The sequence below is a fragment of the Haliotis rubra genome, unplaced genomic scaffold (assembly GCF_003918875.1).
Source record: "Haliotis rubra isolate DU_JTF1 unplaced genomic scaffold, ASM391887v1 Scf369, whole genome shotgun sequence".
Taxonomy (NCBI): Eukaryota; Metazoa; Mollusca; class Gastropoda; order Lepetellida; family Haliotidae; genus Haliotis; species Haliotis rubra.
The window spans coordinates 199,597-212,324 of NW_025767045.1; the positions used below are offsets into that span (position 1 = coordinate 199,597).

General features: G+C 40.5%; 1 long non-coding RNA gene across 2 annotated transcripts; it reads left to right on the forward strand.

The window, feature by feature from the left end:
- The first annotated feature begins 1,998 nt into the window (after window positions 1-1,998).
- LOC124285782 lies at window positions 1,999-12,279 on the forward strand. 2 transcript variants are annotated; one of them, XR_006900886.1, is made up of 3 exons: window positions 1,999-2,098; window positions 5,461-5,649; window positions 11,620-12,279. It is a non-coding gene; the product is annotated as an uncharacterized LOC124285782 (long non-coding RNA). The 2 variants fall into 2 exon arrangements; XR_006900887.1 differs by lacking the exon at window positions 1,999-2,098 and adding an exon at window positions 3,567-3,678.
- Window positions 12,280-12,728: the final 449 nt, after the last annotated feature.

A 12,728-nucleotide genomic window follows, 5' to 3' on the forward strand; every position in this document is an offset into this window, starting at 1 on the left:
CACTCTCCATTCTGTACAGCTGCCTATATTCGGTGTAGCAGTATATTAAAGCCACAACTGTACGAATTTTCGTTCAACTTTATCTATTTTGTATGCTTGTGTTGATTGTATGTAGCTTTGTATATTTTGTATAGCTCTATACTTGGTGTATTCATTTACTATTATCTATACCAGTGCATTTTCCGTAATGCTACTTGTGTTCCTGACCCAGTTCCAAGTTGTCTTAGCCAGCCACCGCCTCTCAGAAACGCCAACATCAATGACGGAAGTCAGCTTGTTGGTAGTATCCGGACATACACGTGTCACCATGGTTACCGTGGTACCTCTAGTAATGAGTCATTTACTATTATGTATACCAGTGCACTTTCTGTAATGTTACGTGTGTTCCTGACCTAGTTCCAAGTTGTCTTAGCGAGCCCCCACGTGTCAAAAACGCCAACGTCAGTGACAGGAGTCAGCTTGTTGTTAGGTCAGTACAATCAAAAATAAAACAGCTGTGCATATTTGGCATTGCAATATGGATTTCGTATAGTTATATATATTTGACATCAAGACCAGTGTTCATTTTGAAAAAGTGATCAAAGTCCATCTACAAAATTCAGTATGAATAACAATTCAGTCTGCTCTATCCTTAGAAACAAAATTCGTTTGGCATAAAGGGAAATTTTAAAGAATGGATCGCTGAAAATCAGTGATGATCCATTTGTGAAAAGTTTTAGCGTGTACTGTCCTACAAATGCATCTAACCATTTTCAAAATACCAATTTAAACTACTCCACAGTGAAAAATAATTTTAACATATATATCAGTATCATTATTCCAAGCTGATCTTCTTCACTGCTGAATACAACTGCCCTTTTGACTATAGTATCTGTATGTTTGGATGTATTTTATGTTTCAATCTCCATTCTCTACAGCTTGCTATATTTGGCGTAGCACTATAATTCTCGTTCAACTTCATCTTTTATCATATTTTCTGTAGCTTTGTATGGTTTGTTTTGCTCTACATTTGGTATTTTCATTTCCTATTATTTATTCCAGCGCATATTCTGTAATGTAACTTGTGTTCTTGTCCCAGTTCCAAATTGTCTTAGCCAACCTCCACATCTCAAAAACGCCGACGTCAGTGACGGAAGTCAGCTTGTTGGTAGTATCCGGACATACACGTGTCACAAAGGTTATCGTGATATGTCAAAAAAGAAGGGGACTGCAAATAGCGTTTGCCTTGGAAATCTCACTTGGAGTCGTGCAACTCTCAAATGTTTAGGTCAGTACAATCAGAAATCCAAAATTACATTTGAAGTCGTGTGGCTCTCAAATGTTTAGGTCAGTACAAGTAGAAATGCAAAAGGTGGCATATTCGGCATTGCTATATGGATTTCGTAAAGTTTGTTATGTTTGTTTGTAGAACATATTTGAGCATATTTTGTGGAACTTTATAATAATGAGCATATTATCTAAAGTTAATATTAACAAAGCCTCCCCGATAGTTGATATCAAGACTTTTAATTCTTCATTTTACAGTATAATCATAAATGGAAGTGGATTAATTTCTTATGCATTGTATGGATATAACATGTGATGTAATTGGAATTACACTTTCTTGGGAAAGTAAACATTCTAGTTCTTTCGTATTGTTCAGTCAAACACTTGTTTCGAACCCACACATAACATACGCTCTATTTGAGTACTTTCAAAATGGCACTGTGCATTCATTGTAAGGAGATTGACTTTCCTGTGCTTGATTAACTAACAGTGATATATGAAATAATGACCTATTTCACTATGTGGACTTAAAAATGCTTAACATTTATTTTGTCAACCCTCAGTCCGTTGGAAAGTGTCAAACCTATTTAGACTGTACCATTTGCATGTGTCTAACGTCCGATAGCCAATGTTCCTATTCCAGCGGAACTGTGTCCCAGCAAGCTTCCAACTGTTCAAAATGCCGACGTCAGTAGCGGAAACAGGAATGTTGGGAGTTCCAGGAAGTACACGTGTCGCCGTGGTTACCGTGACAAATCTACTGGTCTAAACATCGCCCAAACCAGATGCCTTCAGAGCCTCCGTTGGAGTCCGCCAAATCTCTCCTGTTCAGGTGCGTATTTTGAGAAGTAGAAGCAGTTGTGTTAAAACCACTTTATTGCAGTGTTCCTATATCTAACCTCAGATCTTCGTCCATGGCGCGATAAAAAGAAATCCGAAATACGAGTAGAGGAAGACATTCCCTTTTTTCTGTTTTCAGTTGGTATATGTTTTGCAATTTAATTACAATGCACACGAAAATCTGTCGACAGAATAATTGACACAGATATTTGATAAGTTAAGCACCAAATGTCATGAATGGAGAATGATTGATAGAAATATACCTACAGACATACATACAAATAATTATTTATCAATCTTCAGAGGTTCAGAACTTTTAGTAAAAACTAAAAGCAAATCCAGTCGGAAGTTGACTTAGAAGCCAGTCAGTGAAATGGATTACTTCCTTATTGATAATATCTTTGACATATCATGACAGGAAGTAGGCATCTCCATGGGCACCAGAGGTGCTCTCCTTCTTGCTTCTGTTTCATAACGCACATGAATCAGAATATCATTGTGTCAATCCTCAGTCAGTTGGAGAGCCTATTTAGACTGTACGGATTTCATGTGTCTGATTCATCATTTCGTCCGATTCTAATGAACTTATTCCAGCGGAACGTTGCCCTAGCAAGCTTCCAACTGTTCAAAATGCCGACGTCAGTAGCGGAAACAGGAATGTTGGGAGTTCCAGGAAGTACACGTGTCACCGCGGTTACCGTGACAAATCTACTGGTCTAAACATCGCCCAAACCAGATGCCTTCACAGCCTTCGTTGGAGTCCGCCAAATCTCTCGTGTTCAGGTGGGTATGATGAGAAGTAGAAGCAGTTGTGTTAAAACCACTTTATTGCAGTGTTCCTATATCTAACCTCAGATCTTCGTCCACGGCGCGATAAAAAGAAATCCGAAATACGAATAGAGGAAGACTTTCCCCTTTTTGTTTTCAGTTGGTATATGTTTTGCAATTTATTTACAATGCACACGAAATTCTGTCGACAGAATAATTGACACAGATATTTGATAAGTTAAGCAACAAATGCCATGCATGGAGAATGATTGATAGAAATATACCTACAGACATAGATGCAAATAGTTATTTATCAATCTTCAGAGGTTCAGAACTTTTAGTAAAAACTAAAAGCAAATCCAGTCGGAAGTTGACTTAGAAGCCAGTCAGTGAAATGGATTACTTCCTTATTGATAATATCTTTGACATATCATGACAGGAAGTAGGCATCTCCATGGGCACCAGAGGTGCTCTCCTTCTTGCTTCTGTTTCATAATGCACATGAATCAGAATATCATTGTGTCAATCCTCAGTCAGTTGGAGAGCCTATTTAGACTGTACGGATTTCATGTGTCTGACTCATCATTTCGTCCGATTCTAATGAACTTATTCCAGCGGAACGTTGCCCTAGCAAGCTTCCAACTGTTCAAAATGCCGACGTCAGTAGCGGAAACAGGAATGTTGGGAGTTCCAGGAAGTACACGTGTCACCGCGGTTACCGTGACAAATCTACTGGTCTAAACATCGCCCAAACCAGATGCCTTCAGAGCCTACGTTGGAGTCCGCCAAATCTCTCCTGTTCAGGTGGGTATGATGAGAAGTAGAAGTAGTTGTGTTAAAACCACTTTATTGCAGTGTTCCTATATCTAACCTCAGATCTTCGTCCATGGCGCGATAAAAAGAAATCCGAAATACGAGCAGAGGAAGACATTCCCTTTTTCTGTTTTCAGTTGGTATATGTTTTGCAATTTAATTACAATGCACACGAAAATCTGTCAGCAGAATAATTGACACAGATATTTGATAAGTTAAGCAACAAATGTCATGGATGGAGAATGATTGATAGAGGTTCAGAACTTTTAGTAAAAACTAAAAGCAAATGCAATCGGAAGTTGACTTAGAAGCCAGTCAGTGAAATGGATTACTTCCTTATTGATAATATCTTTGACATATCATGACAGGAAGTAGTGCTCTCCTTCTTGCTTCTGTTTCATAATGCACATGAATCAGAATTTCATTGTGTCAATCCTCAGTCAGTTGGAGAGCCTATTTAGACTGTACGGATTTCATGTGTCTGATTCATCTTATACTCCGATTCTAATGAACTTATTCCAGCGGAACGTTGTCCTAGCAAGCTTCCAACTGTTCAAAATGCCGACGTCAGTAGCGGAAACAGGAATGTTGGGAGTTCCAGGAAGTACACGTGTCACCGCGGTTATCGTGACACATCTACTGGTAGCAAAATCGCTAAAACCAGATGCCTTCACAGCCTTCGTTGGACTCAGCCAAATCTCTCCTGTTCAGGTGAGTATGATGAGAAGAAGCAGCAATTGTGTATAAACAACTTTATTGTAGTGTTCCCATATTTATCCTCAGATCTTCGTCCAAGGCGGGATATGCGTGTGTGCGTGCGTGCTTGAAACTGATGACCTGGATTACATAACGAGACATGTTGATAGCATATAATTACACATGCTTGGCTACCTATAGTCTGTCTCACAGTCCCTGAACCACATTATTTTCCCTGCTGCCAAGCCCTCTCTCCAATGCTAAAGCCCTAAATGAAGCAACTCTTGCGCCATTGTTACCTCATCAATCATGCCTTTATTAACAATCCTTGGCTTCCACTTGTCCATCTACCATTTAGTGCCAGTTAACTTCTGGTTTCTCTTGTTATCTGTTGGTGTTTTCACATATACATATATATCTGTCTGTTACCCTCTTGTTTCATTCACCTGATGAAGGAGTAATAATATAATTTCAAACGTCGTGTCCATCACAATAAAAGGTTGACATCCATTAAATTCTTGCCTTTATTTCAAAGATAGTCAAACGACTCTTTATAATTTCTTTATAAATTTCCATGTGTTCAGTCAACTTATGATACTTTTAGAATGTGTTAAACTTTTAGGATTAATTTTTGACCTTTGATATTAATACTTGTATATCATTTATGTCAAGTATTATACAATTTCTATCAGTTTCAAAATGTGACCAGTATTTCAAAAGCGGCAAACCACATCTGTTCATATCAATTATTGTAGTATCTTTCCATACACATGGAATTTTTTAATTCATAGATGCACCACTTACTTTCAGGAACACAGCTTATTAAACATCAAGTTTTCTGGTAATCTTTATGACAACACATCTTCTAAATATTACATTCAAAGCAGCCCAATGGAACTGGGGAAGTCTTAATTATTTTACTGAAATCCCGACCGCACTAGTCGTGGATTTCATAGGCGGTGGATTCGACAAAAAGTGATTACAACATATTGAATTCATTCGATTTTACACGACTTTATTTCAGAAACACAGCTTATAAGAAATCAGGTTTCCTAATGACCAAATTTACTATTCCAGCTCAAAGTTGTCCCAGTAAACCTCCACATATTGAGAACGCTCATGTCAGTGGCAGAGGAAACGTTGTTGGAAGTGTCAGGAAGTACACTTGTCGCAAAGGCTACATGGACACGTCTTATCCAAAGGGGACCAACGAAGCCAGATGCCGTGAAAACTTCAGATGGAGTCAGCCCGGGCTCCGCTGCACGGGTCAGTGTAATGTAATGTGTTGTAGGGGGGCCGTACGTAGGTCACGGCAATTCGCAGGACCTTAGTATTTCCGGTTACAAACAATGTGTCATACCTTTTCGAATGGTCTCATTGTTGTCAGTTGACAATAAGGAACCGATAATCCATGCAGGAATAACAAATTTCCGATCTAACCGGACCCTAATTAGCCAACTATTACGACTCTCAACAGCTGCGACAGCCAAGTATGGTTGTACACTTGGCCTAGTAAAGTCATATATGGCGTTCGCGCAGTCTGGATCCAGAACTGGTCCTGGAATATACGCTTGTCACCGGAAAACTGGTACCGGAAGTAAGCTGGGCCCCGTCTCGCATATCGTAAGTTGGCGCGCGCAGAGGGTGCCGGGAACCAGCTTAGTACCGGAAGTAGCGCCTTGCGAGACTTACAGGCCCTATTCTTTTCGACTATACGTCTAAAGATCACATTCTAAGCAGCCCAATGTAATTGGGAATGTCTTAAGTTTTTGACTGTTTACAATTATCTTATTCATTTTCTGATCATGTCAACAGTTCACCAGAATTTAAAGGGGCACTGATCCAGAGCGATTAATATTTAGGATTATAGGACAAAATATTAATATTGACCTCGTCATTTTAGACCTGACATGTTTTACCACTGGCAGAGGAAGTCAAACTTCAAAATGTTTTCATGTGTTATCATAATAATGAAGACGGAAATATTAATGAGTAAAGAAGTGTTCATCTTTGTTGATCAATGTATACCTATTCTACCAATTGCGCTTGCGGGTGGCGCAGCAGATTCGCAAACCAGTCAAGAATTCTGGGATACCATCCTGGTACTCAAGGGAGAAAAACAATAACAAAAGCAACAGCCAGTCCACAGAAATTGCCCTGGATCAGTGCCACTTTAAACATGAAACTACTTCAAACGTGAAATGATTGGGTACCTCTGTGATATGTAACTTTATCAAGACACAATACTGACCTCAGCCACTCACCACTAACAGTTTCCAGTACTTTGTGGCCAAACCTTTCCATGGCCAGTTTTAGGTAGGAGGAAAGTTGGCCACTGCACGGAGTAGAATGGAAACCGGGTGGACATCTTGTTTTGTGATCCTTTCAGTATTGTTGTTTGTTTGCTTGGTTGGTTGGTTGTTTTACGCCGCACTCAGCAATATTCCAGCTATATGGCGGCAGTTTTAAAAAAATCGAGTCAGACTGGGGTTACATGAAATTAAACCAACTATCGGTTACACCCACCTGGGTTGACAGTTCAGATTTGAAGAGGTGATCACACTACGATGTCGCATTGACCACAGCAGATATACTCATTTTGTTTCTTTTGTGATGAAAGAATCACGGTCAAGCATGGCCTGCTTCACTGTATTGATTTTTCCATCACAAGGGATACATATTTCAGTGTCAAAACAGTCCAGGACCTTTTTCAAAGTGTTAAGGTTCATTTAATATTGCGCTTTGTAAAAGAAATAGAATTAATCCATAAATGTTGATGCCTTTAGTTACATATTTTATAGGACGGTAGTATATGATTATTAGCTGAGATTGTCAATGGCCGGGCACTTTATGAAAGTTGAAGTACTGTAAAATATTGTCCCCCTGAGAGGGTGTGTAAGCCACATCTTTCAAAGCATAGTTATATATACCACAGTGTAGATTTTAGATAACTGGCAAACCTTACATACAATCGCTAACAGCTGAAGGGATGTTTTAAATCCAGCTTGAGTCCATGCAGGTAACAAAAGCATTGCATGGTGACCTGCCTTCAGTTGTTGGCCATCTATAGCCCCTTTTTATATTGTATTGTCCTTAAAGTCATATGGTTACGTGCTAGTTTTAAAACAAATTCTGTGATATCTAGTTATTTTACTGTCTTTCATTGACAGGTATGTATTTTATTTGAGGGGGCCTTTATTGATAGATATCCTTTGTAGTCCCTATATGGCTGAAATATATGCCGATGTGACTTTAAATTATAACTCACTCACTCTTACTTCGTGTATGTACGTGTGTACTATAAGGACGTCCGTGTTATAAATATGGGTGATTTTAGTGAGTTGGGGTTTACGCCGCCTGTAGCAATATTCCAGAAATATCACGGTGAGAGGTACCAAAAGGGGGTTCACACATTATACCCATGCGTGGAATCGAACTTCAGCGTCTTCAACGTGACTATCGAACGCTTTAACCACTGGACTACCCCACCGCCCCAAGGTGATTTTAACCCAGACTAGCAGAGGGGGTGTTGTGACTTAAATGCCAGCCACTGATATCTGCCTGTTAATCAGTGTATATATACTAGCCACATAAAGAAACTGCGCACACAGAAAATTCATTCAGAATTGGAATACAACACAGAAAAGACAACATGATGTAGACACTTTATAAGCTGAAGTATCGGGCCTCAACAACATGTCAAAAGAACATGAAAAATATCCGTAACGATGACGTCAGAAGTTCAAAATTGAGTCGGGGGTCACACGTCGAAGTCACAAAGTCAATAACGGGTATGACCATCATGCGCGTGAAGCACAGCAGTGCATCGACGACGCATAGAGGCTACAAAATTTTCCAAATGAAGGCCTGGGGAATGGTTTGGGACGTGGTCACTGCCGTCTGGAACCTGTGTCTGGTATGAGTCACCCGAATCCATCTGTCCTGACTTGGCGTCGTTACTCGGGGACGCCCAGAACGTGGGTGGTCGGCGACGAAATTACTGTTTCCCTAACGCCTGACGAAGCAGATATCGTGTTACGATGGCATTGGAAATGTGCTGCCACCTGTTGCTGGCTCATGCCTGCTCGAACAATTCCAATGACTTCATGACGTTGAGCACATGTTAATCTTGGCATGATGTGCATGTGACTTTTCCTGTGAATTTGTGAACGTTTGAATGACCAAAGATCAATCTTTCGACAGTGACATCAATTTCTGAGTTTCACATGTTGTGTGCAGCTGCACAGGCTGCACGTGCAGTAACACATTGCAAGTCCATAGGCCACCATCAATGATGCCACGTCGCCTGGCACCTGCATGAACGTTTGATTGTCTCCAATACTTGCTATGTTCACACCTTTATTTATGCATAAAGACGCTGTCTGCCTATCTTTATATTTTCTGTGTGCACAGTTTCTTTATGTTGACAGTATAATTGCAAGTGTTTAAACGGCAGTACGAGGGTCGATCAAAAACTAGTCGGCCTCACCTAGAAAATGATACAAATTCACCTGTTTTTATGTTATATTTTCCTACATATCATCGTCAAGCAAATTGGTTTTGCTATGTTCCAGCCTCACGATCCCCATTTTCTTTGACTTTTTATCTTGGTACCCCCGAAAAACGCAACATCTGCAATAAATGCAACACAAAATTCGGGATACAAAATATGCACATTTTGCGTGTTTGGGATAGGTAGAAGTCCGCTAGAATCAATCTTTGATATTAAAGTACATAAAATAGCAATTTGAAACTACAATCGCTTGTTGAAGTGACTCCCCCTTCATGTTTACTGAAAGAGCTTGTTTTCGAGACAATACCCACCCCTTGTCAGATGACGTAATCATAAGAACATAACATATATACTAATGTTTTCACTATACATACATGATGCCAAGAGTTCAAACTAAATACTGATTGGTCACACAAGTACCAGCTCTCAATATATTGTAAACAGGGCCAGCTTGAACATCTGGACACAATGCTTTTGAAAGAGTAAAATGGGTGTGTCCTTACAAAACAGCCCCCGTCTACATATAAATCAAGCAATCCAAATTTTTTACTGTCGTTTATGAAGTCATTTTATCTGAGGGCATACCATTATTCAAGAGGTACCTAATGACAGATCGTTTTTCATTTTCTGCAATTAAAGAAATATTATAGCCCAATAAGTTGTGATGATAAATATCTTGTTAACCACATTACGAACATTTGTGAAATTTTGGATATCACTTTGCTAATGATTCCTTCAAAATGAAATGGAAGCTTTTCAGACACTGGACATCGAGAATATAGTTAGCTCGACTACTTTTTGACCGACACTCGTATATACAGAGCTAACCCAAACAAGACCGTACAAATAAGACATTCATTCTTAGTCTTTATCTTTACCCTATTCTAATATATATACTCTCCCAAAGAAGAAACGCATATAGGAATTTCAACTGTATTTTTATGTTTATTTTGAAACTTCTTGTAGGCTTTATGAGTGAACGAAATATAGCGAAATTGCACACTGGCAATGCAGACTTATCCGTCTTTGGCACCAACTCGAGGAAAGTCAGTTTGAGTGTCACATGGAGACGTGTGGTGGCGCTGAAGTCAATACCTCGTGTGACCACCGTGGGCATCCAGAACTGAACGACATCTCCTCAGCATCGAACGAATAAGTCTCAGAATCTCGTGTTGCCCAATCGCAGCCCACTCTGCCTGTAGCGCCTGTGCGAGTTGCTGAAGTGTCTGGGGCTGAGGGTTACGGCGTCGCACCCGTCTGCCCAGGGTATCCCACAGATGTTCGATCGGTTTAAGTCCGGTGACCTTGAGGGCCAGGGGAGCACATTGATGTTGTGGTTCTGGAGGAAGTCTCTAGTGTGACGTGCTGTGTGGGGCCTGGCATTGTCCTGTTGAAACAACTCCCTCTGGCGATCAATGATTGGAAGGAGGTGTGGGCGTAGGATTCGTCACAATACCGTTGAGCTGTCAGGTTGCCCTGGATCATCACCAAATCACTTCTCCTAAGCAGGTGATCGCTCCCCACATCATAACACTGTCCCGACCGAATAGGTCAACCTGGGAAACGCAAGCGTCGGCGAAACGTTCACGTCGACGTCAGTACACCCGCATTCTTCCATCGCGTCGTTTCAATAGAAATCGTGATTCGTCACTGAACCAGATTCTACGCCAATTCGGTAGGTTCAAGGCCTGAACATTGGTGCACCATTGAACTCGATGTCGACGATGTTGTCGTCGAAGCACAGGGCCAAAATAAGGTCTTCTGGCACGTAAACCAGCCTCCCTCAACCTGTTCCTGACGGTCTGTGCAGAAAGCCTTCTCAATCCGGGTATTTGTCGAGCGGTACTGGTCGCCGTAGCTGTTCGAGGACGCAGGTGATGTACCCGGATGTAGCGATCCTGCGCCGCAGTGGTCGCTCGAGGTCGCCCACTACGAGGGGCATCTGCTACCGCATTCTGCCGGCGATATCTCTCCCAGAGCCGTGAAATGGTGCTTTGGTGAACATTCATGCGTCGGGCAACTGCACGTTGAGACTTGCCAGCTTCAAGCAAACCAATGGCGATATGACGGTTGGCTTCTCTTAGACGTGGCATTTTGCGTTGGTCAACAAAATTCCAAATACAGTGAATAATCGACAGACAGCGATCAACCTTTTATACCCATCATTGAGACTATCTGATCCCCAACTTTCACGTGCATTGCATGTGAATTGTGGATTCTACTACACGCCGAAATTGAAAATCATGCTGTTAAATACAGGTACTTTACGGATAGTGCGTTTTGTTGTAATGTTTCAAAACATAAACACCATAGGACTCATAAACAGAGCAAAACCTTTTGTAAAATGAATCACGTTTTAATTCATTGCTCCATGAAATTGCTATTTTCATGATGCGTTCCATTTTTTGGGAGAGTATAGTTTCTAATAAAGACAACAACTGAATAATGACCTTTATGTAACATTGACATTCGACAGAAACCTCACCTATGGCAGGAATTCTATTTGTCATGAATTAATAAAGAATATAACGGAATTAAAATATCTTTAAATAGTGTGACATTGACCTTAGATGGAGACGAAGATGGTGCGCTCGAGACACTTCGTTCTGGATCATGTCTATAGATTTGTACAATTCATATGGTAAAATATGAACACAGTAATAACAATTGTCGTCGTCTGTATCCCTTTGAACTGTTGAGAATAACTTTCAGCAATATTTCAGGTCCTTGGATCCAGAAGGAAACCGAAGCTACGCGAAGAGGAAGGAAATACGTTGAGCTGACAGAAGAGGAACTGAAGCATGTATTTGCCGATACAACACTCATCTTTCAAGTCAAAACCTGCCATGATGCCAATTTCAACTACGACAAATACGCGACTCGTAAAAATTTCAATGACAAAATAACCATTGGGGGTGGGGGTAATACTTTCTGGAAGGTTTACCCTTGTAATCTAATAAAAGAAAATAATATCGTTTCCTGTAAGGAGTTTAGAAGCTTCTGGATCAAGTTTCATGGCAATAGAGTACAGGTGGGTAAAGGGGATACGGTAGGGGAAAGAGAAGTCATATCGTGTGAACATAAGTTCAAGGTAATCCATTTGAGAATTTCAACTTACGTCCGAAATGCTGGGACGTGGCTTTTCAAAATACACGGCGGGTAGGATCAGAAATGTTTAAATAAAAATTAAATAATTATGCCGTTTGCATGGCCTGTTGGAATTTCGTTGCTTATTGATTACATTTACTAAGTTTAGATTACTGGACTGATACAGCTCAACTTCATAACAACATCACATGCAGGAAAAAGAGGAAACTTCAAGAAAACATCAAAATCCAAAGAAGGTTGGTTTGTTGTTTAACGCCGCACTCAGCAATATTCCAGTTATATGGCGGAGGGCTGTAAATAATCGAATCTGGACCAGACATTCCAGTGATCAATAGCATGAGCATCGATCTACGCAATCGGGATACAATGACACTTGTCAACCAAGTCAGCGAGCCTGAACCCCATTAGACGCCTCTAACAAGCATGGGTTACTGAAGATTAATTCTAACCCGGATCTTCACGGGTCGATTGGTGAATGGGAAATTTCTGTAAGATAGGGCTGCTTTAATTGTAGTTACGGAGAGCACAGACCTGGCTGATCCTTGGAATGGCTCTCCGGAACACCATGTTAAAGATCGTATTAGTCACTATATATACAGACAACCAGCAACCAAATGTAGAACCTCATTCTAGGGATCACGGGGATGTATGGTACCTCTACAGTTTACATGGATATGTATTCAGTTACTAATTTACTATGGCTGAACGACGGACGAGAAAAATA